This window comes from Leptonychotes weddellii, chromosome 10 (assembly GCF_054177405.1).
Source record: "Leptonychotes weddellii isolate Sample4059 chromosome 10, ASM5417740v2, whole genome shotgun sequence".
Lineage (NCBI taxonomy): Eukaryota > Metazoa > Chordata > Mammalia > Carnivora > Phocidae > Leptonychotes > Leptonychotes weddellii.
This window is the reverse complement of record NC_138378.1, coordinates 19,231,313-19,255,237: the sequence shown is the minus strand read 5'-3', so window position 1 is coordinate 19,255,237 and position 23,925 is coordinate 19,231,313.

Genomic DNA, 23,925 nt, shown 5'->3' with positions numbered 1-23,925 from the left:
GCAAAGGCAGAGGCCAGGCTCGGCACTGAGCAGGAGGGGACAGGTGGGACCGAGTCAGCCTGGGAAGATGCATACATTGGGTCTGGTGCACCATGTGTGTCTGATTCCAGAACTTACTCACAAGTGCCAGAGCTGAGGTTGGATAGGTGGGTGTGGACCCAAGCCAGGAGAGGCCTTCTTGACTGACTGGTGGGGGTGGGGGGACGTGATCTGCAGGGCAATGGGGAGCCACGGGAGGATTCTTAATGCCTGGCAAGGTGGCCTGCACCAACAGCAACTCAGGACAAGCTAGATCCCACTGGCAGGAGTGGGCCCAGTGACCTCTGACTGGCAGAGTGGGGGGCTGCCCTACCGGCCCCACCCAGCGCCCCATCCCCCAGGCCCAGCCATGACGGCAGCGCACATCCTTCAGCATGACATTGCAACATCGCTGGGGGAGTGGAGGGTGACGGAACGCCATTCGGGACGGTAATGGCTCCAGCGCCAGGAGGAAAATGACATAAATAATATCCCATTAGAGGAGCCGAGCTGCTCTGCTGAGTGCCTTGTTTTGCGGGCAACATTATGGGCTTCATAAACAGACTCATCCATTTCCCAGTCCCTGCTCTGGCTGAGGTGGGGCACAGGGGCCGGGTGCTGGGGAGGCGACAGGGAAGCTCTGAGGGGCAGGGGTCAGTCCTTGCCCAGCGGCTGAGGCCCACCACGGTCCGTCCCTCCAAGCCTCTGCCCACACACCTCCCTCGGCATCACCGGGCCCGCTGGGCCCATCCCACCTCCAGACTTTGCCAGTTATCCCCGTCTCCACCTGGAACCCTGTCCCCAGCTCAGTCTTTAGAGAGGCACAACTCAGGTGCTCCTTCTCCATGCAGCCTTCTTTGAGTCCCCATTCACAGGTGACCTCAAGGCTCCCTTAGCTCCCCGTGCGGTAGCCAGGCCCACTGGAAGAAGCCCTGGTGACAGACAGATCTGGTTTCCACACCTGCCCCTGCCCCTTACAAGCCTGCTGACCCTGGGCAAGTCCTCTGACCACTTTGGGTTCTCAGTGTCCCTTGTGGAAGGTGGTGATAGGATATCTACACTTGTGCGGAGAAGTATCTTTTAGGCTCGTCTGACATACAGTACATTTCCATAGGTAATGGATCTTCTGGTCCCCTTTGTTTTGTACATAGAAAGGTGGGTTCTCCTCTCCCCAAAGGGACAGCGTATTTTCCTGTCTCTGTCCCTCCTGGAGTCTCGTCTTGGCCTCTGCGCACAACAGGCCTTCGGGGCAGCTTTGAGAAGGAAGCAAGAGGATAGTGAGACGGGGAATATGGGCGCCGGGTCTTGCCCCAACTTGAACATTGATGAGCTATGTGACCTTGAGGGAATTCCTTCTCTTCTCTGGGCCACTCTTCTTCCAAGTGTAACACACAAAGACATTCGTGGTCGCTCTTAGCTCCCATTTCCAGGATCCCAGGCTCTGGCTTTGGGATCAGAGAGCATCCAGCTAGGATCCTGCTCTGCTGTGTGTCCTTGGGTAAGGACTGAATATCTCTGAGCCTCAGTTTTTTTGCCGGCAAAACGAAGGGAATGAAGCCCACTTCACAGGGCTGGTGTGATATTTCAGTAAAATCATCAATTCGGTGGTATTTACTGAGCACCTATTATGTGCCAGGCACTCTGCAAGATGTTGGGTGTACGACAGTCTCGTGCTGGTGAGTGAAACGATGATCCCTTCCCCCTTCACAAAGCTCATGTTTTAGTGGAAAAGAGACAAAAGTTAACCGTCACATAAATAATGGTATAATTACCAGTGGTGACATGTGTTATGAAGAAACATAGAACAAGAAGGACCTACCCTCATGCTCCTAGTTTGGTAGGACTGACTTCCTTGCAGAGGTGACACGTGAGCTGGTTATCTATTGTGGCAAAATAAAGAACCTAGTGGCTAAAACAACAGCAGTGATTTTGTTGTTGCTCGTGGTTTCCATAGATCAGGAATTCAGCAAGGGCTCTGCTGAGTCCCTCCTGAGGTTTCATTCAGCTGGAGCTGGGGCTGGGGCAGCTGGGGGCTGCTGGGCATCTCTGTCTCTCTGCACGTAATCTCAGGGCTTCTCCGTGTGGGGTCTCCTGCAGAGGCTGGCTTGGGCTTCCTCGTAACATGACATCATCTGGCTCCGAAGCCAGTGTCCTTGACCCCAACTCAGAAGTCAGCATCCCAGTGTCACTTCTACGGCATCCTATTGGTCATAAGCCCACCGTGAATCAAGGGGAGGAGTGTCAAGGTCACACTTCATGAAGAACGTGTTGGATGAAAGATATTGTTGTGACCGTCTTTGGAAAATACGATCTGCCATAGATCTGAAGCATGAGGAGGAGTTAAGCAGCAAAAGAAGAGAGAGAAGAGGGTTCTAAGCAGAGGGGAGGCTGTGCAAAGCTGGGGTAGAAGAGCGTATCTGGCTGAGAACTGAGGAAGCATTCATGGACATGGTGGTGAATAGAACAAAAATCCATGTCCTTTAGGAGCTTATGTTCTAGTGGGGGAAGGCAGACAATATGGACACAAATGCATAAACAACACAATTTGGGGTTGTAATGAGTGCTGGGAAGGGCATATATTGGGTGCTGTGATAGAGTGAGCTTAGCGGCTGGGGTATTATTTCAGGCTAGGAAGACCTCTCAGAGGAGGTGGCAGGGGAACTGAGATCTGTGGATGAGAAGGAGCAGGCCAGGCATGCAAAGAACTAGGGTAAGAGTTTTCCCATTAGAGGGAACAGCCTGTGCAAAGGCCAAGAGGCAGGGAAGGACCTGGCAGTGTGATCGGAACTTGGTGTGGGCAAGCCAGTGTGCCATGATGACGGACGGGGAGGGGAGGCCAGATTGTGTAGGGCAGGGAGTTTGGATTTCTTTCCAAGTGTGATAGGGAGCCAGTGGGGGTTTTAAGCCGGGGAGTCATGTGACCTCATTTTGTAACAAAGCTCCCTCTGGCTGCTGGGTGGAGAATGGAGAGCAGGGGCAGGGAAGGAAGCAGGGAGCCCTAGTGAGATGATAGGGTGGCCTGAGCCAGGATGTTCTCAGTGGGTGAAGCTGAGAAACGGATGGGGCTGGGAGAACCTAGTTATCGGATGTGCAAATGAACCTAGTTATCGGATGTGCAAATGAGGAAAAGGAGAAGAAAGATGACCTTCAGGTTTCTGGTAGAGTTAAATCTCACTTTACAGCCCAGAGAAGGTAAGTAACTATCCCATGGTCACACAGCATACCCATGGTACTACCAGAAACAGAAGTCAGACCTCATGCCCAGAATTCAGTGCTACCCTCTGGGTTCACCCTGGGTCTGGGATGCCACTGTCATGGGATTCTTGGTCCTCTCTGTGTCTCTCCTGCCCTACCCCTCTCGTCACCTCCCCTCTCTCCTCCTGGGATGCTGGAGGCTCTGGCTGACGCAGGCCCAGCAGGTGTGCCTTGCCAAGCTGTCGACATGATGAACAACCTCCCTTGGCCGAGCAGATAACGGTACACACACAGGTCAGGGGGGGCCCATGTAGCCCATCCATCAGGCCCGGGAGCCGGCAGAGGGCCGGCACACCCTCATGCCTATTATCGGCCATAAATGTGTTTTGCCCCCAAGGTTAACAGGAAGAGTGACAGCCAGGCACCTGACATCAGCAGGGTTGGTGCTCGAAGGAGCCAGCCAGGCCCCCCCTCCCTACCTCCCTCAGCCCCTGAAGGCTCCTTCCAGCCTCCCCCAGAGGGAAGACCTGGCCTCCTGGGTGTGGAGATACTCAGAGCCACAGAGCTGCAGACTCTTCAACCCTTGAGCATTGAATGTGCAGAAACCTCACTTCCTTTAGGCAGGACCATGCAGTGGTTAAAAGCATGGACTCTGGGGCGCCTGGGTGGCTCAGATGGTTAAGCGTCTGCCTTCGGCTCAGGTCATGATCCCAGCATCCTGGGATCGAGTCCCGCATCGGGCTCCCTGCTCCTTGGGAGCCTGCTTCTCCCTCTGCCTCTCTCTCTCTCTCTGTCTCTCATGAATAAATAAATAAAATCTTAAAAAAAAATAAATAAATAAATAAAAAATAAAAGCATGGACTCTGGACCCTGCCTAGCCCTCTTGGGTTCAAATCCCAGTCCCGCCACTTATTAGCTGTGTGATCTAAGGCAAATTGCTTATCATCTCTGTGCTTCAATATGAGGCTAAGGGCATCTACACCACGGGTGGTGGTTGTGATTAAAGGAGCTACTCTTTAAACAGTGCTCAGAACATTCCCTGCCACAAAGTGCACTGGTCCTGTGAGTAGAGATGCAAGAGTTCTTAAAGACACAGAGTCTTAAATTCCAAGTCATGGAGACACAGAACCTTAAAACTTTTGAATCTTCTTAGGGGTACGGATTTTCAGAATCTTGCTATTTTAGACTATTATAGTCCCACCTGGAGGGGGTGCGCTGAGGGCTGGCGTAGCGGGGCTTGAACTCTACATAATTTCCATCACCTCTTCTACCGTTCTTTCATGGGGACAATTGATAGTATCCTGATCTTATGTAAGGTGTTCTGCAAATATAGTGTCAAGGCTCCCTTCCAACCAATTTATTGTACCCACATAGAAATTCTTGAGCATCCACTGCACAGCACTTCACAGTCTCTATATATCCATTCATCCATCCATCCTTCCATCCCTCCATCCATTCATCCAGACATCCCTCCATCTGTCCCTTCCTCCTTTCATCCACCTGCCCATCCATCCATCCATCCATCCATGCATCCATCCTTCTATCTATCATCCTCTCATCTACCCATTCATCCATTCTCTCACCACCCACCTATCCATCCATCCATCCATCCATCCAACCATTTGCCCATCCCTCCTCCCTCCCATCCATCTATTCATCCCTCCTTTTTCTTCTTTCTTTCCTTCCTTCCTTCCTTTTATTTTCCCATCCATTCATCCAGCCATCCAACCATCTATCCATTCGCCCAACATATTTGAACATCTGTTAGATACAAGGCACTGGGTTGGGTTATCAAAGGGTGTGAATTGGTTTCAGTTTTCACGTTCTCTGAGCTTCTAGTCCAGCAGGCCAGATAAGATACAAACACAAGTCAGCCAACACAAGATTGACCAAGGGAAAAAAAAAAAACAACTATACAGAGTGACAGAAAGAGAACTTTCTTTTCTGCTGGGGCATTGGGGTGACTTCATAAGGGAGGTGGTATATGACCTGGGTCTTGAAGTACCCTGTCCTGATGACATCACAGGTGGCTTCATGTTTCAAGGGCCTGGGTGGAGGGTAGAACCATTAATAGAGCTGAGGGGAGGAGAACTCGGTGGTGGGGGGGGCGGCCCTTAAACACCATTTAGTCCAACTGGATGACTGGTGCTAAGAGCCTCCCTTCAAATACTATGTGAAGTGTTGCTGCAACCCCTGCATGCATACCTCCAGGCTGGGGAGGCTCACTACAAGACAAGGAAGAAGGCTCCCAGAACTCCACTGTACTCCAGGAGCTGAACGGCACTTCCAGACTTGATTTGACTCAGTCTTTTTTTCAAGAAGTGTCTTAACAGGACAACATCTTGAGGAACATATTCTGTGAAATAATGTTGTGCACTGTGCATACTTTAAGGATACATCCCATCTTTAATTTGTCCCCCCAGATCTTAGCACATGGAGATGGGTGGGCAGGAGTGAGGGAGAAGCTATTTTTGTCTGCTCTCAACTTTTCTGAGCATCTTCAGGAGCTGCATGGCCTCCTGATCCTGCAAAGACAGCCCCTCCCTCTGTGTTTCCAGCTCCCTCCAGGCGGCCCCAGCTCCTGGGCTCTCATAACATCACATCCTCTCTCTGTCCCTCTGATCTTAGGGTCCTTTTCCCCATAGCATTCTATTCACATGCTGTGACACTTACCCATAAAAGATATTTTGCAAATGCCAGGTTGGGGGATAAATTCTGTACACACACTCACACACAGAGGCACTCAAAGATACAAATATCAACTATTTCTGCTAGATAGTGAAATATATATATATATATTTTTAAAGATTTTATTTATTTATTTCACAGAGAGAGACAGCGAGAGAGGGAACACAAACAGGGGGAATGGGAGAGGGAGAAGCAGGCTTCCCGCCGAGCAGGGAGCCCGATGTGGGGCTCGATCCCAGGACCCTGGGATCATGACCTAAGCCGAAGGCAGACGCTTAACGACTGAGCCACCCGGGCGCCCTAGATAGTGAAATATTAATTAGGGCTTTTAGAAACTGAGAATAGCTCATCTCTTGTTGCACTCTAAAATGACCACATTTTTTTTTTTTTAATATAAATCTTGTCCTGGGACAGTGGTCAATGGTGTTCACTCTGGTGAGGTCTCCCTACAAACGGTGTGAATCCTTCCTTCCTTCCTTCCTTCCTTCCTTCCTTCCTTCCTTCCTTCCTTCCTTCCTTCAACAAGCATTTATGGCAGCTCCCTCCTTTCTGTGCTGCAAGCCTCGGGGCGCAGAGATTTCTCTAGCTTGTAAAGAGACCATTTCAATTAATGTGTAAGATCAATGGGTCCTATATATTGGGAGCCCGAAGAGAGGCTGCCTACCTGGGACCTGGGAATCAGGGAAGTCTTCCAGGAGGAGGTGATGCTGAATCTGAAGTTGAATAGAGTAGAATGTGGAGTGGAATATGAAAAGGTGAATAGAAATTACCAAGAAAGGGGGCCCCTAAAGGTGTGGGTACTCCAAAAACCAGCCTGGCTTTGGCCTTGACTCCTTGAGATAAGAGTCTACCTTAAGCCCAGGAAGAGGGCAGAAGTAAACTGAGACGCTCTGGCCCCTAGTGGTTATTCTTCCACTTTTGTTAGGGGGTTGGGGTCCATGGGAGGTACTCTGGGCTGGGAGTCAGACAATCCTGGAAGCAAGCCTGGTCCCCCCATGCACCAGCAGGTGACCTTGAGTAACTCACTCTCCCTCTCTGAACCTCAGCTCCCTCATTGGTAAATTGGAGATAAACAAAGCTTACCTCACTGGACTGATGTGAAGAGCAAGGGAGACGGATGGATGAAGACGTGCTTTGTAAACTGGTAAGTGCTTTATAAACTGTAGAGTGCTGTGCACACTGTAAAGCTATATATATATATGCAACATGTTAGCTGCATGTCTTAGCTTAGCTCACGAGAGAAGCAGAAAGAATCTCAGAACCAAATTATTCTGCCACCTTTTAGCTCTTTTCCCCTCGCTCTTGAAATCGTTTGGGTCTTCCTGAGGCCCCTTATTAATATGCCATCACCCCGAGAGGTGTTAATCCTTATTGGCTGATACCTTACTTAGTGTGGGCACTTTCATTAGCAGTTAACACCATTAGTTAGCAGCTAACTCCTTAATAGGAATCACTTAGCATTCAGTGGAGAGAAGAACCTTCAGGAAGGGGGCCAGGAGGGACTCTTCATGGTCTTGAAGCATGGGGAGGGGGGGGAAGGGGCTCTGAGAGGAGAAAGACTGTCCAGGAGAGACCTCCCTGACAGAGCCATCAGTTGCCAATCCACAACTCCATCACTTCTCCCTTGGATCGAACACCCTCCTCCCTGCCCCTCTAAGTTAACCATCCCTGAATCACCTCTGCCATGTTCCCTAGCTGGAAGCCTTGGGCAAACTCCTTAACCACTGCAAGCCTCAGTCTCCTCCTCTGCTAAATGGACTATTCCACCATCTTTTTGGGGCACCATGACGAATACCATGTTTTTCAAATGTGCTATGTATTTGTAGATGGTACACAGACATTTTTCATGTTAATAGTGGTGCAATTGTATCAGTCAGCTTAAATAAAGTAATGCTGTGGTAACAAATGACCCTCCCGCAACTCTCAATGACTTTCAACAATAAGGTTTTAGTTTTTGCTCACACTGCATATCAGTCACGGGTCTGCTTTGATTCTACTCTGTGTCCTCATTCTGAGAACCAAGCTCAAGGGGCAGCCCCTGCCTCGAATGCAATGGGAAAAGAATAAAGGCAAAACTACATGATGGCTATTGTTTTTTTTTTAAGATTTTATTTAAAAAAAAAGATTTTATTTTTAAGTAATCTCTGCACCCCAGGTGGGGCTCAAACTCATGACCCTGAGATCAAGAGTCCCACGCTCCACCGACTGAGCCAGCCAGGCGCCCCATGTGATGACTCGTAAAGCCTCCATTCAGAGGCGGCGCACCACAGTTCTGCCCATATTTCACTGGCCAAAGCAAGCCTCGTGGCCTAACCCGAAGTATAATCCTTTGCAGGGAGGCACCTGGTAAGGAGGACAACGAGTATTTTTAAATAGTAATACAATCTACTACAGTATTTACTTGAAGGTGTAATGGAAAAATACATAGCTGTGCATACAGAAGTATATGTATAGAGAAAGATGGAACAAATGGGGTCAAATTGTAAGCAACTGGTGAATCTGGGTAAAGGGGTGTATGGATGTTCTTTGCAACTGTTCTGTAAAGTTTGAAATCATATTAAAGTTAATGGTTCCATATATATGGCGTATTGTTATATAGGATCTATATTCATATATGTGTGTGTATATGATAGATCAGCTGAGATAGATATGTATCAGATCGAACCATGATGTCATGATGCCTGCCTTGGTTGCTTAAGGCAAGACAAACACGGAAAGAATAAAGACTAATGGAGCTAATGTAAAGAATATCAAATAATAGTTTCCAGTGTGACATTTGTAAACACAGGACTTGAAGGATAGATATTTGAGAAACCCTTGGTTAAGGTGTATGATGTTCTTCACACTTTATGGCGGGGGGAGGTCCTCTGGCTGGCAGCCCCCCCTTCTCCTCCATCCACTGCGGGTACCTTTGAACACCTACTGTGTGCCAAACCCCTGTAGGACACAGAGGATGCAGGGGAGGGTGACACGTGACAGCCATGGGCTCTCCTTGGAGCAGCTCACAGCCACACAGAGGTGTCAGATAGAAAGACACATGTTGGCGACTGGCCCAGGGAGCCCAGCTGCCGGCCGGAGCGGTCGTCCGAGGGGCTGGCTGCCTGGTGGCTCACAGTGGGCAGCGGTGTTGGGGGAACCAACCACCTTGCATCCTGCGGTTCTGGGTGTTCTAACAAGGAACACATGTGTCCTTGGGTCTACATGACAGTATTCGTGTGAATGTGGGGGCGGGGAGCAGATAGGCAGAGTGACAGTGTAAGTAAATACCGTACACTTTCCTGTGTTGCTTCTTTGATGCCAAGATCTGTTGTCATGGGGGCCAGATAACCTATTATTTTTATATTAAAAACAACAGAAGGACTGGAAGGGGCACAAGAGAACTTTTTAAGATAATAAAAAATTCATTTTCTTGATGGTGGCGATGGTTACATGGGTGGATACGTTTGTCAAAACTCATCCAAATGTACATAGAAAATGGGTACATTTTATTATTCGTAAGTTACACCTCAATAAAGTTGATTTACAAAACAAAATAAAATGAAGCACTAAAAGCAGAGCAGTATGAAAATTATGCGTTTATTTTGGAGCCGTTCAGAGAAGTTAAGTAACTTGTCCAAGATCACAGAGCTACCGATGGGAGGAGCAGGAAATGGACCCAGGTATGCGTGACTCCAGAATTGACGCTGTCAACTACGATTAATACCTGCCCTGTATTTACTCACATAAACCAAAGTATCTTCCATTTTTAAAGGCAGCGTTCACAAATAGCACAAAATGTATCCCTGAAATAAAGATTTCAGGATTAGGAAGGAGTTAAGTGGTCCCAGAGTTCTGCCTCCTTCCTCCTCCGCCTTCTGACACACACAGATGCCCTTGTCCTTGATCCAGTTTGATCTCTGGCCCCTGGAGGGCCTCCTGGGAATCCTCCATCTAGTCCTGGGCCAGCCAAGCCTCCCTTATCCTCAGCCTCTCTCTTGCTTACTGCCCTTGTCATACCCCAGCTAAATGTCCTCATGTCGTCCTTATTTTTATTCTTCTATGGTCTGGGAGGCTGGGAGGAGGACTTTTGATTTAGGTGGGAGGCAGGGATCAAATTAGAGGGTTTACCATTGATCCTTTTTGTGGATGAACTGAGAAGGCTCAGAGAGGTACGAAAGCTGCCTAAGGTCACACAGTTTGCATGGGTTAGAATCTGAACCCACCAAGTTCTGTCTGATTCCAGATCCTGGTCCCTTGTCCGGGAAGGCAGGAGGAGGCTTAGTCATGGGGAAGGGGAGATAGAGAGGATGGGAGATGCTTTCCTAACCACACCCCTCCCAACTCCAGAGCCAGCTCTGCTCTGTCAACAGCTGAGAAATCCCCCAGTCCCCGAAGGAATGGGGCTGCTGGGGCCTTTTGCTGAGTGACTGCGGACCACATTTTTCTTAATCTAAATTGAAAACTGCTCAAGTAGAAAAATCATTTCACTGCTTCATCTCAGAAAGGAAAAGAAGAAGGGAGAAGGGAAGGGTGGGGGTTGGGGGGGGAAGAAAGGCTGGTGGTTGTAGAGGCTGAGTCCCCACCTGCCCTGAGCCTGCCACTGGCTTGACCCCAGCCCTGCCCCATCTGGCCGCCCACAGCCCTAGGGCTCGATACAGTCAGTCAACAAACACTGAGAGCCCCACTCTGCACAGGAGACTTGGGCTGGGCTCCTGGAACAATAAAACCTTGTCAGGGGCAGCTCCTGTGCTTAGGGGGCTTCTGGTTTCTCCTCTCCCTCCTTTCCTCCTTTTATTTATTCCTCCCTCCCACAAATGTTTATTGAAGACCTATCATGCGTCTGGCACGGTTCCAGATACTTGGGATATAAAAATGGTCCTTGCCTTCCTGGAATACCGTGTCTAGTGGAGAAGACAAATGATCAGATAAATAGAGAGCGACAGACTGAATTCAGCTCTGAAAGAACTCGAAGAGAGGGATGAGAGGGTACTCCTCAGACAGGGGTGGGAATTGTGACTTAGGCTGGACAGTCAGGGAGGGCCTCCTGGAGGAAGCCATATTTCAGCAGAGGCACGAGGGGGGGGTCGGAGTTATCCAGGCAAAGGCAGAGGAGTGGTTGGCGGTGGGAGTGGGGTAGCACTTTCAGGATAGAAGGAAGTACTGTGTCGATTTTTAAGCCAGGCTGGTTGGGTTTAAATCCCAGCTCTGCCACTAACTAGCTGTGTGATCTTGGACAAGTTGACTAACCTGTTTGTACCTCAGTTTTTCCACTTGTAAACATAGAGTTATTGTGAGAATTAAGTGAACATATGTACGATGCTTAGAATGATGCCTGGCATGCGATTTTTAGCTAACAAGCAAACCAAAGGTCTCAGTATGTGCAAAGGCCCTGAAGCAGGGAACTACAAAGTGAGAAGTGGGAGAAAGGTCTTGAAACAAGCTTTATCCCAGGACAAACACAAACCACGTACGAGCTGTGGAAATCCACAGATTGCCGCAGAAAGGGCATAGGGTCAGCTCCTACATCTTCCAGGTCATCATAGCAAACGTGTGTTGGCACTTTATACTCTTTTTGATATCATTCCCACAACCTGGGGAAGTAGCCATGGTCACCCCACTTAACAGATGAGCAAACTGAGGCCCAGAGAGGCCAAGTGACTAATCCAAAGTCACACAGCTGGGTTTGAGCCCAGGTTTGGCTAACTCCAGAGCTAACGTTTCTCATCGCTGGGCTCCACTGCCTCATTTCTGAGACGTGATGGAATAGAGTTGGTGTCTAGGTTTGACTATCGTGTGTGGGATCTTGGACTAGTCATGTCACGTGGGAAGCAGTTTATAAGCTGCAGCCGAGGTAGGGGGAGCCATATAACACTTAGCCTCGGTGGAGTCACTCGGGCCAGTGGGAGGGGCGCTATTCATATTTGAACCAGGGCAGCGTGTATAAACTGGGACCCAGGGTCACCCCAAGCATTGAGAAGGGTGATCAAAAGCATGGGACAGGTCATCCTGGCTGGCTCAGTGCTCTTCGGCAAGTCATTTAACTTCTCTGAACCTCAAAGTTTCCCCATATGGGGGGTAATGCCGCCTCCCTCCTGGAGCTGTGAGGATTGAGCTTCTTTCAGTCTGTCTCTTTGCCCATCTCCCTGTTTCTCAGGTTTTCCCCTCCATACCCCCTACTTCTTTTAGGACCCAGGTCTGATTCGCTGTGTGTCCTAAGGCAAATCCTTTCCAGTCTCTGGCTCTGCCCTCCCTCTCCAACCAGAATGTGTTGCCAAGGCTGCTGGGGTCCCATGCCTCTTCCCTTCCTCCCTCAGCTGGCCTTCCTGCCCTGCCATTCATCCCCAGACTCATTTTACAGGTCATTTCCCTTTAATTAGGGAGGCTCTGAGCCTTTTTCCCTGGCAAAATGGAAACTGCAGGTTCATCAAAATCTCATTAACCTCCATCCCCCAGTGGCCCTGCAGGGGTCAGGTCTGCCTCTGGCTGGGGGAAGCCACCTCCCAGCAAACCAGGGGCTTGGTCTGTCCGGGGTGGGGGGTGGGGGCTCTGGTGTGCTGGTCCCCAACAATATTCTGGCCACGGCCCCCAGCCCTGTCAGCCCTCGCTGCCTGGGGGTCAAGGGAGAGAGTTGGGTCCTCAGCACTTTAATTTGAAAACTTGCCAGGGGATCTAGGGACATCGGGAGCATAAGGAAATGACTGGCTTCAAATGAATTAATACTTGGCTCATAGCTGGCAATTTTCTCCGATTTCATGTCACCCGGCTCTTCTTTCTTATTTTTTCACTTGGAAGGCAATGCAGTCCACTGCTATCTTCTCTGTCATGGTCCTAATGTTTAGTCCAGGACTTGTCTCTGCCTGGCTCTGGGCAAAGAGTGCTCACCCATGGCCCTGCTCTTGGGAGTGGCCACTCCAGGGGAGCTTAAGAGAGGGAGTTTACCTGTGGGAGCTCTGGGGGCCCAGCACTGTCACAATCTTACTTGGGTATCTTGATGACTTTTGACATTTTGGTACAATTCCTACTTACTGTGGGGCCTTGGGCAAGTTGCTTAGCCTCTCTGGGCCTCATTTTCCTCACCTACTCTGAAAATAAAATGAGATAATGTATCTAGTACCTGGCAACCACTTTGAAAAACACTGTGGCAGTTTCTTATGATGTTAAATACGCCCCTTTATCCCAGCAATCCCAGTACTAACATATGTATTCAAGAGAAATGAAAACTTATGTCCACCAAAGACCTGTATGCAAATGTTTATAATCGCTCCACTCATAATCGCCTGGAACTGGAAACAACCCAAAGGTTCATCAACTGGTGAATGGATACATAAATTGTGGTATGTCCATACATTGGAATACTACTTGACAAAAAAAAAAAAAAAGAAAGAAAGAAAGAAAAGAAAAGAAGAGAAGAGAAAAGAAAAGAAAAGAAAAAAGATTTATTGGTATCCACACAATATAGATGAATCTCAAAAGCATTCTGCTACATGAAAGAAGCAAAATCTTCTTAATCTCAAAAGGTTAAATACTAAATGAGTCCCTTTAATGACAGTCTGGTAAAGATCAAGCTATAGGCACAAAAATCAGACCAGTGGTTGCCAGGAGCCTAGCGTTGGAGAAGGGGATCAATTGCAAGTATTTGGGGTGATGGAAATGTTCTCTATCTGGATCCTGGTGGTGGTTGTACTTGTCTGTCAAAAGTCACCAGCTGCACACTTTATTTATTTATTTATTTTTAAAGATTTTATTTATTTGACAGAGAGAGACAGTGAGAGCAGGAACACAGGCAGGGGGAGTGGGAGAGGGAGAAGCAGACTGCCTGATGAGCAGGGAACCCGATGTGGGGCTCGATCCCAGGACCCTGAGATCATGACCTGAGCCGAAGGCAGACATTCAACGGCTGAGCCACCCAGGTGCCCCAGCTGCATACTTTAAAGGAGAGATTTTATTGCATGGAAATTATCCCTTAATAAAACTTTTAAAAATAATGTTGGTCAATAAAAATGCTAGCTAATTTAAAATTTTATTTTTCTTATTGAGGCGTGGCACACAAATAATTAGTACACACTAAAATGAACCAATCTTACTTGGGTATCTTGATGACTTTTGACATTTTGGTACAATCCCATCCAGATCAAGATATGGTGCATCTCCAACCCTTCAGCTCCGAGACTACAACCCTCAAAGTTAGTCACTATTTTGACTTCATCACTCCAGGGTATTGTGTGAGGTTTTTGGATCTCTTAGAAATAGAATCAGCCGGAATGTCATCTTTTGTGTTAGACTCCTAACTAGTTATGGAAGTCACCTCTTGAAAGCACAAATCAGATCATGTCATTTCTTGATTCTAAGCTCCTATTGGAGCTTAGAATCCAACTGTCTTTCCAATAAGCATTAGATCAAACCCCAAACCCTTACCCTGCCCACCAGGCTGTGCAAGCTTTGCCCCCACTGAGCACCCCGGTCCCTGCTTGTCCCCCCAGCCATACAAACCTCCTTTCAGTTCTGTGAGCACACATGGCTTTTTCTATCTGTGTGGTCTCTGCCCTTGGGGACTCCTCTGTGGGGAATGTCCTTCTGCAGGACTGGCTCCTTCCTGTCCTTCAAGTCTCTGCTTCTATGTCATCGCCCTTGAGAGGCCATGCCCAAATATGCACCCCTCAATTATTTATCTTCTCCGTGCCTGGCGGCATCTCTATAACCCTCATCCTGCTTTGTAATGGTTTGTTTGGGGGTTGGTCCTTTATCCCTGCTAAGTCTGAGACTTCCCGCCAGGAAAGGGATTAGGTCTAATCTATGTGCACATCCTAGGGGTCCAGTCCAGTGCTTGGCACATATGGGGGTTAATACATGTCGGCTGAGGGGCGCCTGGGTGGCTCAGTCGTTAAGTGTCTGTCTTCGGCTCAGGTCATGATCCCGGGGTCCTAGGATCGAGTGCCGCATCGGGCTCCCTGCTCAGCGGGAAGCCTGCTTCTCCCGCTCCCACTCCCCCTGCTTGTGTTCCCTCTCTCGCTGTGTCTCTCTCTGTCAAATAAATAAAATCTTAAAAAAAAAACACATGTCGGCTGAGTTGGTACCTGAACATCGGTTTCCAGCTTAGAAGTTGGGTTCTCACACACCTCCTCATGCACACGTCACAGTAACGTGGCAAGGACAGTTGACATCAGCAGCAGCCCCTCCAGCTGAAGAACTTGGAGAAGGATCGGGTTGCCCAGATCACATAGCCAGTCTCTACAGAGCTGAGACCTGTCACCACCCTTTTGTGCCCTTCCCCACCCCCTTGGGTCAGCAGAGCCTGCTCCTGGCTCTCATCCATCTTCTTGTTCTCATTGCTTAAATGCATAACTTACGCACCATAACATCTAAGCGTACAGTTGGATGAACTTTCAGTTATGTATACATTTGCTGAACCCACCCCCAGACTGAGATCTAGGACATTTCCAGCATCTTAAAAGCCCCCCATAATGGATCCCTTCCCAGTCAACACCATCCCCCTCCCAAAGGTATCCTAATAGTTACCTTCTCATTTCTAGGACCATGTTTGGTTTTTGTTTTTGAACTTCACATGAACGGACTCATCAGAATGTCCTCCTGTGTCTGACTTCTCTCACTGCAACAATATTGGGAGATTCATCCATGTTGTTGCCCATAGCAGGAGCCTGCTCTTTTTATTGCCAGATAGTATTCCATTGTATGAGCATATCATGATTTGTTCATCCATTCTGTTGATGAGCAACATCCACTCTGCTGTTGTTGTTCGTGTTGCTTCTAGGTTTCAGCACTTGTGAATAAAGCTTCTAGGCACATAGCTCTGGTAGACGTAAGCACTTATTTTGTTGGGTATATACCTGGACGCAGAATGGCTGGGTTGCTGAGTAGGCGTGTGGATGGCTTTCCTAGATACTAGCAAATAGTTTTCTAGGATGGTTGTTCCTTGCACATTTTAGGAACACAGAAGCCCCCAGCCTTCCTGAGATTGGATAAATTGCAAAGTGACTCCTCTGCCAGCTGCTGGGACCCTGAGCCACTCTGCTCCATTAGCAGTCACAGCAGAGAGAGGGGGTCAAGCTGAGTGGTTGTGCCGACCTTTCTGGTGGCAGGCTGGCTGACTCGCTGAGCCCAGCAAAGGTTAGGCTGCCTTGCATTTTCCCCTCCAGTGATCTCAACTCTTAGGGACAATTAGCCATTAGTGGAGCTGGGAGCTCAGAATACTAACCAGACCTGGCATATTCTGGGGAGCAGGTTTCACCATTCACCCAGGCCGGGGCCCCCCTTGCAGATGAGGTGCCTGAGTGGAGGTCCAGGAGAGGGAGCCTTCATTCCTACTGCCCCTGTGCTTTTTGTTAGGGTTCTGGGTCACCAGACACTCTTTGGTGGGGAAATGGGAGCCACATCTGATGCCATACTGCTGTTGCATGCTCCCAAGGACAGAATGCTCATCACCACGCCTGGCTGCCGCTTGCTTCTCCAGGCATCTCTGCCCACACCACACAGTACTTCTTTGTTCATCGTAACGCTATTTGAAAGTAAGTCCAAAGTTCATTGGAAGGGGACTGACTAAGTAAATTATGTTACATCCGTCAATTAAATATATAATGGATACTCTGTAGCCATTGTGTACAGGAATAAGACAGCCTGGCATCACATACTGCTGATAAGATGCCCCGAGAAGGGGACAGTATCATCTCTGCATTATTCTTGCCAAAAATTCATACCCTCAGTCTAATCATGATGAGGTATCAGACAAACCCAAATTGATGGACGGTCTACAAATTAACTGACCAGTAATTCTCAAGTGTCAAGGACATGAAAAACAAGGAAAAACTAAGAAATTATCACAGATTGAAGGAGACCAAGGAGACATGACAAATCGATACAATGTAGGATCCTGGAATAGGAAAAGGACATCACATAGTGGAAAAACAAGCAAAATTTGAATTTGACCTGAAGATTATCGTTGACCCTTGAACAACATGGGTTTGAACAGCGTGGTACACTTATATGGGCAGATTGTTTTCAATAAATACAGTACAGTATTGTAAATGATTTGCTCAATAATATTTTCTTTGCTTTAGCTTTCTTTATTGCAAGAATACTGTATATAATACATATAACATACAAAATATGTGTTAGTCGACTGTTTAAGTTATTAGCAAGGTTTCCTGTCAACAGAAGGCTATTGTGTAAGGATTTTTGACTGTGCAAGGGGCGGGTTTGGTGCCCCTAAGCACCCCCCACCCTTGTTCAAGGGTCAGCTGTACTTAATAACATTGTATCAGTGTTCATTTCTGGCCTTCAATAATTATCCTATGATTTTGTAACATGCTGACGTTAGGGGAAGCTGGCTGAGGAATCCTTGTACTATTTTTACAACTTTTCTATGCAGTTAAGATTATTTCAGAATAAAAACTAGGAGAAAAGATGATAGTGTAGATCCCAGCTTCCTAACCTTTGTGGCCATGGAGCTTTTAGGTGAGACCCACGGACCCTTTCTCTGAATAATGGTTTTAAACCCATAAAATAAAACGTTTAAGCTTTCCAAGAAGACTCTATTAAAATACAGTTATCGGGCGCCTGGGTGGCTCCGTTGGTTAAGCGACTGCCTTCGGCTCAGGTCATGATCCTGGAGTCCCGGGATCGAGTCCCGCATCGGGCTCCCTGCTCAGCGGGGAGTCTGCTTCTCCCTCTGACCCTCTTCCCTCTCATGCTCTCTGTCTCTCATTCTCTCTCTCTCAAATAAAAATAAATAAAATCTTAAAAAAAAAAATTAAAATACAGTTATCACGGTATTTTAAAATTTCCAATATAGTCATATACATACCTCTTGATTAACATATTCAGTAACAAGATCCAGAGGCAGGTATGATAAACATTGTAATTTCAAAGTTGGGATGAGCGTAAACAGTATTTTGAAATACCTGCAACAATCGCCATTTGACGTGAAAATATCTATCCATGCTCACTACTGGTGAAGTCACAGATATTCACTACCACGGCTTGTTGCTTATATTCAAGTTGAAGAAAATTTGAAATTTCAGTTAGAGGTTAGGGCAAATAAGGAGATAATTTTTCCCTATTCAAATCCACAGACCCCCTGAATTCTATTTGCAGCCTGGCAAAATATCTATTACATCCCTAATGTAAATGTAGATTTATTGAACTGGAAAGAAGCTCATAATATACTGGCAATGGCGGAAAAGAAGGTTATAAAGCAATATGTACAGTAGGATTCCATTTTTGTAAATTAAAGATATGTGTGTGCATTATGCATTCATTCAACAAGAATTTCATGATCATCTACCTGGAGCTAGACTCTGGGAATATAACAATGAGAAAGACAGACACGGTTTTCACCTTCCCAGAGCAGGGGAGCTAGAAGCATTAATAACGTGCAACAGTATGTTAAGTGATTATTTGGGGTTTTTTTTTTTCTTCTTGCTTATCTGTATATTCTCATTTTTCTAAGCAAACACATATTGTGGGTGAAATAAAATGTTTCTGAAAACAAAGAAGAAGAAATTAATCCCAAGCACAACCCTGTCTGTAGGTAACACATTCCATTGTTCCTAGATCTGCCTTACAGAATGCAACCCCACCTCAGTGCCCCAGAACAGCCTCCAGGAAGAGGCAGATGGGGGATCTTCAGTCTTTTCTTTTTCCAGTAGACCTGCCCCAGGTCCCTTGATGAGTCCTCACCCAAAATCATCTCAGGCCTTTTCCCCATCACAGAGGCTTTCTTTGGACCCACACTGGTTTTTCCACGCTCCTCCGTATAGTGTGGCGTTGCGACCTGAGCTCCAGACTTACGTTGTAACGATACTATCACCTCCCTCTTTCTAGACTCCATACTTCTATTTAATGCAACCTAAGACAATAATTATTTTTTTAAATAGCTTTATTGAGCTCTAACTCGCACACCATGTGTATTAGTTTTCTATGACTGCTGCAACAAATTGCCACAAATTTAGTGGCTTAAAATAACACAGATATATCCTTATCTTACACTTCTGTAGATCAGAAGTCTGACATGGATCTCACTGGGCTAAAGTCAAGATGTCAGCAGGGCTGTGTTCTTTTCTGAAGGCTCCAGGGGAGAATCTATTTCCTTACCTTTTCCAGCTTCTGGAGCCTGCCGGCATTCCTTGGCTTATAGCTCCTGTCTTCCATCTTCAAAGTGAGCAACACTGGGACAAGTCATTCTCACAATGCCATCTCCTTTCTTTCTCTCCTCAGACTCCCTCATCCAATTTTTCAGGTCCCTGGTGATTACGTTGGGCCCAATGGGGGAATCCAGGGTAACCTCCCTATTTTATTTATTTATTATTTCTATTTTTATTTATTATTTTTTAAAGATTTTATTTATTTATTTGAGAGAGAGAGAATGAGAGAGAGAGAGCACATGAGAGGGGATAGGGTCAGAGGACGAAGCAGACTCCCTGCCGAGCAGGGAGCCCGATGCGGGACTCGATCCAGGGACTCCAGGATCATGACCTGAGCTGAAGGCAGTCACTTAACCAACTGAGCCACCCAGGCGCCCTAACCTCCCTATTTTAAAGTCAGCCGATCAACAGCCTTAATTTTACCTGCAATCTTAACTCTTTGCCATGTAGCCTAACATATTCACAGGTTCTGGAATTAGGAACCCACATCTTTGGGGAGCCATACACACCATACAATTATTTATTAATTAATTTATAAAAGATTTTATTTATTTGACACACAGAGAAAGAGAAACAGAGTAGCAGAGGGAGAGGGAGAAGCAGGACCCCAGAATCATGACCTGAACCAAAGGCGGATGCTCAACTGACTGAGCTACCCAGCACCCCTACAATTCATTATTTAAAGCATACAACTCAGTGGTTTTGAGTTTATTCAGAGTTTATTCACAGAGTTGTAAAACCGTCATCACAATTAATTTTATTTATTTTTTAAACTATTTTATTTATTTATTTGAGAGAGACCACGAAAGAGACAAAGAGAGAAGATGAGCGGGGGGAAGGGGAGAGGTGGAGGGAGAAGCAGACTCTCCGCTGAGCAGGGAGCCCGATGCGGGACTTGATCCCGGGACCCTGGGATTATGACCTGAGCTGAAGGCAGACGCTTAGCCAACTGAGCCACCTGGGTGCCCCACCACAGTAAATTTTAGAACATTTTCATCACCCAAAAAATAAATACTGTCCCTTTCCTCCCAACACCACACAAGCCCTCCCCCTTCCCTCACCTAGGCGACTATTAGTCTACTTTCTGCCTCTCTAGATTTGCTGTTCTGAACACTTCATATACATGGGATCATATAATATGCAGTCCTTTGTGACTGGCTTCTTTCACTTAGCATAATACTGTAGCATATATCAATATTTTGTTCCTTTTTATTGCCAACTAATATTCCATTATATACATATGCCACATTTTATTTATCCATTTATTGGTTGATGGACAGACATACAGGATGTTTCCACTTTTTGACTATTATGAATAATGCTTCTATAAACATTCATGAGCAAGTTTTTGTGTGAACGTGTGCTTTTATTCCTCTTAGGTATACACATAGGATTGGAATTGCTGGGTCCTATGGTAACTCTGTGTTTATCATTTTGAAGAACCACCAGCTTGTTTTTCAACACAGCTGCACCATTTTATGTTCCCACCAGCAATGTATGAGGGTTCCAATTTTGCCACATCCTCACTATCATTCGCTATTAAATTAGAACTATCTTAGTAAGTATAAAGTGGTATCCCTGGTTTTTATTTACATTTCCCTAATGGCTAATGACATAGATCATCTTTTTATGTGCTTTTAAGCCATTTATGTATCTTCTTTGGAGACATGTGTATTCAGATACTTTTCCCATTTTAAAAATTGAGTTATTTTATCATTGAATTGTAAAAGTTCTTATATATTCTGAATCCAAGTCTTTTATCAAATATATGATTTGCAAATATTTCCTCCCATTCTATGAATTGTCTTTTTATTTTCTCAATGGTATCATTTACAGTAAAATGTTTTTAGGTTTTTTTGTAAGATTTTATTTATTTGAGAGAGAGAGCACAGAGGGAGAGTGAGAGGAAGAAGCAGACTCCCCACTGAGCAGAGAGCCCAATGTGGGGCTCGATCCCAGGACCATGAGATCATGACCCAAGCCCAAGGCAGACAGTTAACAGACTGAGCCACCCAGGTTTTTAGTTTTGGTAAGGTTAAATTTATCTATTTTTTTCTTTTGTTATCTGTGCTTTGATATTGTATCTAAGAGACTACTGTCTAATCCAAGGTGATGAAGATTTATTTGCTCCTGTAATTTCTTCTATGAGTTTTATAGCTTAAGTTCTTAGGACTATGATCCATTTTGAGTCAACTTTTGTGTATGGTGTGAGGTAGGGGTCCAATTTCATTATTTTGGATGTGCATATCCCGTTGTTCTAGCACCATTTGTTGAAAAGACAATCTTTTCCCATTGGCACCTTTGTTGAACACCAATTTACCATTAATGTAAAGGTTTATGCCTAGATTCTCAATTCTGTTCCATTGATCTGTATGTCTATCCAGTACCACAGTGTCTTGATTAATATAAGTTTCTAGTAAGTTTGCTTGTTTGTTTGTTTGTTTAAAGTAGGTTCCATGCCCAGAACGTACAACCCTGAGATCAAGAATCAGACACTTACTGATTGAGCCACGCTGATACCCCTTTAGTAAGTTTTGAAATCAAGAATAGTGACTCTTCTTTTTCAAGATTGTTTTGGTTATTTGAGGCATCTTGAATTTTTTTTTTTTTAATTTTAGAATCAGCTTGTTGTTTTCTGGAAAAAAAAACTCTAGGTGGAATTCTGATAGGAATTGCAATAAATCAGTATTTCAGTTTGGGAGAATTGCTATCTCAACAAGATTAAGTCTTCTGATCCATAAACATGGAATGTCTTTCCATTTATTTAGGTCTTTTTAAATTTCTTTCAACAATAATCTGTAGTTTTTAGACTACCAGCTTTGCCTGCTTTTGTTAAAGTTATTCCTAAGGATTTTATTCTTTTTGCTGCTATTATAAATGGAATTATTTTCTTAATGCCATTTTTTGATTATTCTTTGCTAATGTATAGAAATGCAATGAATTTATTTATTTATTTTAGAGAGAGATAGAGAGCACAAGCAGGGGCAGAGGGAGAGGGAGTGAGAGAATCTCAAGCAGACTCTGCTGAAGTTGGGCTCCATCTCACGACCCTGAGCTCATGACCTGAAATCAAGAGTCAGATGCTTAACTGACTGAGCTACCCAAGTGCCCCAAAAATACAATGAATTTTTTAAACTTGATCTTAGTGACTTAATGACTTGTGACTCTGCTGAATTTATTAGTTCTTATAGTTTTTTTTTTAATATATGGATTCCTTGGAATTTATTATATACAAGATCATGTCATTTGCAAATAGAGATAGTTTTACTTCTTTTCCAGTCTCGATGCCTTTTATTTCTTTTTCTTGCCTAATTTCCATGGCTAGGACTTCCAATATAATCTTAAATAGAAGTGGTGAGAGAAGACATCCTTCTTTTGTTCCTGATCTCAGGGGGGAAAATACATTTGGTCACGTTAGTATGTTAGGTATGGGTTTTTTGTAGATGGCCTTTAGCAGAATTTGAGGACATTTTTTTCTATTCCGAGTTTGTTGAATATTTTTATCATGAAAAGGTGTTGTATTTTATTTAATTTTTTCTGCATCTACTGAAATGATCATATGGTTTTTGTCTTTTATTCTATTGATATGGTGTATTATATTGTTTTCATGTATTAAACCAACCTTGTATTCCTAGGATAATCCCACCCGATCATAGTGTATAATCCTTTTCGTATGTGATTCAATTTGTTTTTTTAAAGGTTATTTATTTATTTTTTAACTAATCTCTATGGCCAATGTGGAGCTTGAGCTCACGGCTCTGAGATCAAGAGTTGCACATTCTACCAACTGAGCCAGCCAGGGGCCTCTCAATTTGCTTTGCTACTATTTCATAAAAGACATTGGTCTATAGTTTTCTTTCCTCGTGATATCTTTAACAATCACTTTTTAAAAAGCCACATCACAGTGTTGACAGCAATTTTGTCGTCAGAAATTCCCTCCTGCACCAGTCGAGATGTTGGGAGAACTGGACTAGTCCCAGTGGTGACTACAATTTTGAACTTACCCTCTCTGGACCTCATTCTCCTGTTCTGTAATTACAAGGTTGTAAACTCTTCAAAGTCATAGAGTGTCATGGCTGGAAAGTACTCCCAGTCCAGGGCTCTTCCCCTGGGACCACGTCTGAAAAGGTCTTCATTGTCTCCACTGATAAATAAGATAGGTCAGTGCCTTAAAAACAAAGCATATACAAACATGTATATGAATCACCAGGGAATCTCATTAAAATGCAGATGCTGATTCTATAGGTCTAAGGAGGGTCTTACAAGCTCTTGGGAGATGCTGATGTTGCTGATCTATGGACTCTACTTTGAGCAATAAGAAACTAGAATATTGTTTCCCAAACTTTAGTCATATAAGTACCAATTTCACATTTTTTTGCCATATTCTTCTTCCATCTATATACTATTAAAAATTTTTTTCTTTTAATTGGCTAGCAATTAAATAGCTTCTCTGGGCAAAATTTAGACTCATTCTAGGCAATAATATACATCAAATCACAGGTTTTATGGGCTAGTTATATTTTTTTCTAACACACATTAACATACCTATTCAAATTAAAAAAAAAGTCCATCTGTGTATATCCAGAAATTATCTTAAGTACCACTGATCCATGCACCCCCAAGAGAGGCACCACAGTAGAACTTCCAGGGGACTGAGAATGTGGTTCTTGCCCTTTAAACATCATCACACTTTAATTGGACACTTTTGACTTTGCATTTCGTGATTTTGCTCCATTTTTCTCTGCTGCAATTTGGCCAGTGATTCCTGTCTTTCCCTCTATTATCCACTCTGATGAGCTCAGCTGCATCTGCCAGTCTTTATTCCTGCAAGCGCGTGGGGTGATGCATGCTGAAGACATTGTTAAAATGCTTGAGTTTGATCATATTC